Source organism: Sylvia atricapilla, chromosome 3, assembly GCF_009819655.1.
Source record: "Sylvia atricapilla isolate bSylAtr1 chromosome 3, bSylAtr1.pri, whole genome shotgun sequence".
Classification (NCBI taxonomy): Eukaryota; Metazoa; Chordata; class Aves; order Passeriformes; family Sylviidae; genus Sylvia; species Sylvia atricapilla.
Genome location: NC_089142.1, coordinates 53031534 through 53037533, shown reverse-complemented (window position 1 = coordinate 53037533; position 6000 = coordinate 53031534). Strand labels below are relative to the sequence as shown.

Here is a 6000-nt window from a genome sequence, read left to right as displayed (position 1 = left end):
GGTCCTTAAACAACATGGACAGGGAACATAAAATCAACACATAGGATGGGCATGGAGCTATCATTGTGATAGGATGGGTACCTGGGAAGAGCTGAGCCCTTTGCAGACACACCCAGTGACCGAATATTGTGTGAGAGATAACACACAGGCAACTTCGGTGCATGAAGTGGAGGATTGGCTGACATACAAGTACTGATACAGTTGTACTTCTGACGTACTCAAGGTGGCTGCCCTGTCCCCAGCCAGCCCCTGCCCAACAAAATCAAACCAAATGTAACTTGGTTACATGTGGGGCTGCATTTAGAAAGCTGCAGCAGCTCTGGGGTATTTCAGGTATCTGCAGTGAGGACAGGAGAGACAGCTGGGGTGGTAGTCTTGTTAGCTAATCTGATATAAATTGTCTCTTCCCATGAATCACAGCTGTCAGGCACCAACAGGATTTGGGAGCCTCTAGCGTGAGGCTGTAAGGAGAAACTGAATATCATGATTTTGGATCCAGAAATCTAAATTTTTGAAATATTTCAGAAATTCAGGAATAGAATGCATGTGTCCACATTTTTTTGTGGGTCTAGTCTTTGTTACACCATCCTTTAGCCTACCACACTTCCACACGGAGCTGATGATATTTTCCACACGGAGCTGATGATATTAGCCTCCTAAAAATTACAGGCAAGGGACCCTTTATGAACTAACTGTGGGGTTATGTGTTGGTTAGTATCCAATAATTTCTGAGATCTAAGCCTAGATCTGTCATCTATTTGTTCCATTGCTCTGAAAGGGGTTTGTAAAAATAGCACCCGGGAGCTTTGTATCTATTGGAATTCAATATTTCAGTCTGGCAGCCTTGAAACCAAGAGTGAAGCATTGCTCTTTTAGCCAGTACATAATCAGCAGCTTCTGGGCCAGCCACAGGGAATGGGCACATTCTACATAATTCAGGTGGTGACCTGACTCTCCTAGGCCAGTACTGATTCAGCAATGCAAGGAGAAAACGTTACTGAAAACAGTGGAATTATTTGCAAGAATAAGAATAAGTGACTTTGCAGGATTGTACTTTCTTTTTCTCTCTTATTGTAAGTCAAACATGCAGGGGACTAGTCACCATCCTGCTCAAAGTAACAGCCTGTCTGGTCTTTAATGTCTGTTTTCAAAGATGATCCCATTCACCTGTTTGCTTTCCTATAGCCCTCATTCTTCACTCTGAGTGTATCCTAGCCTTTTTATAATGTCCTATATGACGCAAGGCAATAAAACCAAAAATGAGGCAAACTGGTTTATGGATCTGCCGGTCGGGTTTGTGCTGCTTCCACCAAGCGCTGCTAGGTGGCAATATCTTACGCGGAAAACCGCGAGCTCCCAGGAGCCGTCTCCCTCCTCGGCTTCTGACCGAGCTGGGACGTGCCTGGGCATCTCTGCGCTCCCAAAGAGGACAAGCCCTTGGAGCAGAGGGTGGTGAGAGCTGCTTCACTCACAGAGATCCTGAGGTTTTCCAGACATAACTGAAGGCTGAATACTACTGGACAAATTCTTTGTGAACCCAAGAGGAAAAATAAGAGGCAAGCCTCCTCGTTGCAGAGAGTGTTGTAAAAATGAAATGTATCCTTCTATTGCGTAAAGATAGCACTGCCTGGGACTAGACTATTTCATATTCTCGATTCTCTGAACAATACAAAGTTGAAAGTATCTGTTCAGCGTGAAAAACTTTTGTTTTTCCACAGAAATGATTCATTGAAATCCCCTACATATTCAATCATAATTTTTAATAAACCAGGCCAACTTTCGAACATTTGTATTGACAGCTGGGTTGAAAAACAGCTTTAATAAAGGTGGAGAAGATGTTATTTCCAGATATATTTTTTCAATCATGCTACAAATACTTAAAATTGACTCATTAATTGATGCTGGCATCACATCATATGTATGTGTCTCAACACGGAGACAGAAAGAAAGTCTGGCTCATATTTGCATATTGCTTTCAACATGCAAAGTACTAAGTGATCTTCATTGAAACCATTTCTTTCCCTTGGTCTGGCTGCTGGCGAAACCGAGGCAGGGCTGTGTGTGACAGTTTTATGCCAGCCCCAAGTTTACACAATCACAGTTTGATGCCGGGGCAGGTCGCGGCTCGCTCAGCGCTTCGGCCCAGCTGCAAGAGCGGGGCACAGGCGAGCGGCACCCGGAGCCGGGGAGGCACAGCGGCCAGGAACGGGACAGCTGGAAAGAGCTCCCTCCTCGGCTGACAGGTAGAGTAGATGGAGGTGAAAATGGGGAGCCCAAGTCCCTCCTTGTGGCGGCTGGACAGGAGCTAACATCTCTCCTGCCCGCTGCGCAGCACCGGGCACAGCAAGTGCGGCCCCGCCGCCCCAGGCTGGAGCTATTCCTGTCCTAACCTGAGCCTCCTGAGGCGAGACCTTGTCCCGAGACAGAGGAAAAACGAGGATCTTTAACTACCCTGACTTGGATAGAAACATGGGGCTTGTTTTTTAGAGATGGAGGAGACCGGTGCAGAAAACAACAACAATGACGACCTGCGTATCTAGTATTTAGCAACCACGGAGCTGACAAAAATCGTCTGCTTCAAATTTGCTTAAATTCTGGCTGAGTCCGCTGTGCTTGGGGTCATCTCTCCATGGAGGTGGTACGAAGACCTTTCCTGCCGGCCCCAAATCAGCCCCAAACTCCCGGGGGCCGGACAGGTTTTATTCAAAGCCCTTGGCTCGGCGCGGGGCTGTCCCGGCACCGCCGTGCCCGAGGCGCGGCAGGGGCCCGGAGGCCGCGGCCGCGGTTCCCGGCGGGGCCCTTTCCCCGCAGCACCGCCCGCCCCGCTGCTCCGCCGGCCCGGGCCCAGGTCAGTGCCCGGCCGCGGGGCTCCGCTGCCCCGCTGCCCGCGGCCCTTGGCGGGAAACGGGGCCTCTGCGGGGGAACGCGGCTGCCGAGGCGGCTCGGGGCCCCGGCAGAGTCCGGGGGAGGGGCAGGCGAGGCCTCGGGGCGCCCCGGCGCAGGCGGCGTGTGTTCATCGGTGCTGGAGAGGCCGGCGGACCTTCTGCCGGGCCCTGACACCTCGAGTCTCGCTGGGGGAACGGCCGGTCACCGCCTTTTTTTTTTTTTTTTTTTTTTTTTTTCTTTCCCTTAGTAAAATAAGTGTCGGAAAAGCTTCCCTAGGTCAGCGTGCGACAGCGCGCACTGGTCGGGATTTTGGCATCGCAGGTTGTCAGCAAGAGATGTCTGCTGGGGAAGTAGCTTCCACCCCTCGGTCCATTTGAGTTCTTCACGTTCTTCCCAGGGTGATCCCGTGCAGGGAGATTGCCACTGCTTCCCGAAACTCAGTGTGCGCAGCCAAGGGAGCGGGTGACAGGCAGTCCTGGTGTGCTGTTATTGGAAGTTAGTTCTCAGTGCTGTTACAGGGGCACAGGAGAATCGTGGCTGCCTGGCCAGTTAAGACTTCAGTATATGGCTTTTGGTGTTGCTGTAGGTAGGAGCATTTATGGGTGGTGGTGATGGTAAGGAGAGAATAGTAAAGAACAGTGAATTAAGTGGAACTCAGAATACTTGACTTCTACAAAAGTTACGCTTTTGAAGGCAACTATTGGGAAAGAATCAATATTTGCGGTTACAGCTAAAATTGAATTAATGCCTTTTTGGTTCAGGATTTGGTGACTGAAAGGCGAATGGTTGTGATTGTTTCCCTTCCTGTGAAGTTGTGCATCTGCTCTGCTTAAAGATCTCTAAAACACATATAATGGACAGTGAACTTAAAAGAGTTTTCTGTCACTATTAGAAAAGCTCCTTTGATAACAGGTGTGAAGAGAACCACTTCAGATCAAAGCATTAAAAAATAAAGGGCCCAAGTGCTTTTTGCAGATAACAGATTCTTGCCCTCTGCTGTGAAACTCAAAATCTTTTACTCACCATGGGTCCAAAATCAAGTGTTTTTGGATAGTGTCATCTGTGTCTATGGAAAGGCTTCCTTTGTCAGCTGTTTTTGCATCCTTAAATGCCATTATTTTTCTGTGGACTTCAGTATGTTTCTTTGTGATTTGTTTACTATTCTTCAAAATAATTAAAATGTGATTAAAAGAGAATGTAATTGTTTAGGGGTAGAAAGACAATTTACATCTAAACTCTAGCCTACAGAGATCATTAAAAAAATACAAAACTAAACAAAGAACAAATAGTTTGGAAAGCCATTGCTTGCTATCCCCAGAATTGGGCTGCTCAGAAAGAATGGAAATAACAAGGGGAAAAAAAAAAAGAGAGAGATAAAGGCAGAAATGAGGTGTAAATAATCAGCAAGCTTAAAACTGAAACTGCAGACAAGGGTTTATTTTACTTACAGTGTTAAAAGGTTTTTCTTTCCCCCAGTTAATTTCTATTTCCCATGTACATTATTTGATGCCATTTCAGTTAGTTAATTTGGATGAGTTCTCACTTCTTGTTCTCTCAGCTTCTGGATAAATAAACTTTGTTTCTAATGCTGACATCTAGAAAGTAGGAGGCCCAAATAATTTGTTCTCTGAACAGTAATACAGAGGCTAAAAAAATGTCCTTTAAAATACCAGCTACTTTTAAAGCCCGTTTTTAGAGGAGTCTTAAGGCTTTTAAAGTAACTTGCTGAACTGGAGGTACTTTTGATCCCACCTAACTTGTTTACAGTGCAGGTACCAGAGACAATGTACTAAAAATTTGAACAGGGCAAGTTTGAAAGCCATGACATTTTCAGAAAGGCATGAGGGATCAGCTCCCTAGCTGGGGAGGCAGAATGTCTTCAGCTCCCCAACTTTGTTTAGTTTCTATGTTTGCATATCCTGTTTAGTCAGTAGGTTTTCTACTGCTGATCCTTTAGCATGCTTATAATGTGCTCACTGCTTGCTTTCAGCAGTGAGAAAGCTGGAGAAGTGATTGCCCTCAGCTTGCTTCATCTGGTAATTATTAGAGTGGGAGAACGTGTTGGACAAGGTGTTAAAATTATCCTAACCCACGCATTGTGGAAGGAAAGGGGAGAGATGGATAAGTGGATGAGGTAGGTGGAAGGCTCTGTAACCTTCAGGTCAGGGGTGGTGACAAGCAACTGGCAACAGAGGAATTCTGTATACATCTTCCCTACTACACCTTTCTTGTGTCTGAAGGCAGGGTCTAGTGATTCCTCTTCACTGTGAGACCAAGCTGGCCTCCTTTTGTCTTTGAATCTCTTCTTTCTGTTGAACATCAGAATTCATTTTTGTTTTTATTCCCCATAATTACTCACCCGCCCTGACTGTCCAGGGTTACAGTCTGTTGTTATTTTCACTCATTTTCAACCTTTGTTTCTCCATCACTCTGCCTTTTCACCTGCTTTCATGCTATAGGGTCAGTTATGCCAACCCTCAATACTGAGCCACCACTTGATTGTTCAGTGCAGGAACCTGGAGAGGCATCTGCCACTGTCACTGCTTCCTAGTGCAGGTGAATGCCTTCTACAGTAAGCCACCCACACAGAGCTGAGTTGTAGTCATCATCATCCTCAGTTTTCATCTTCTAACCCTTCTTCCCTGTCTTTGCCCTTCTGTGCTCATCACTGAAATTGCAGCTGTCAAAGGTCTTCATCAAGTCAGCTTCTCTTGTTCTTCTTGAGCAGGTACCCTTGATGCCTTTGGCAGTGTCACAAAAGTGCCTTTCTAATTGGTTTTTTTAATGCCATTTGAATATTTTTTTCCTCCCTGAGATGTATTTTGTGGATTTTGTTGAATCTTTTTGTTTCTGTTGTGCTTAATTTCATATACCTTCATCCAAACCCAGAAATTTAGTTGATGGAGTTTTTTTTCCAGTATCTATATCTGCACATCACACCTGTCACATCCTGCCCCAGATTAAAGGGCCAGCTTATTTCTCTTATATATTGAAAACACATCCCTGCATCTTTTTTCCCCATTTTCTTTTTCCCTGACTTGTGTCAATAACTCAGGCACCGTTTTTGAGCTGGAGTTTTCCTTGTATTTTACCTTGCTAATTTAACTTGCTGTG

General features: G+C 45.8%; 1 protein-coding gene across 1 annotated transcript in view; it reads left to right on the top strand.

Moving 5' to 3' along the window:
* Positions 1–2158: 2158 nt before the first annotated feature.
* Positions 2159–6000, top strand: part of ECHDC1 (ethylmalonyl-CoA decarboxylase 1) — a 39898-nt gene continuing 36056 nt past the window's right edge. Inside the window, exon 1 of the mRNA XM_066315355.1 lies at positions 2159–2243. The gene's annotated coding sequence lies outside the window, so the exon portion shown is untranslated. The remainder of the gene's footprint in view (positions 2244–6000) is intronic.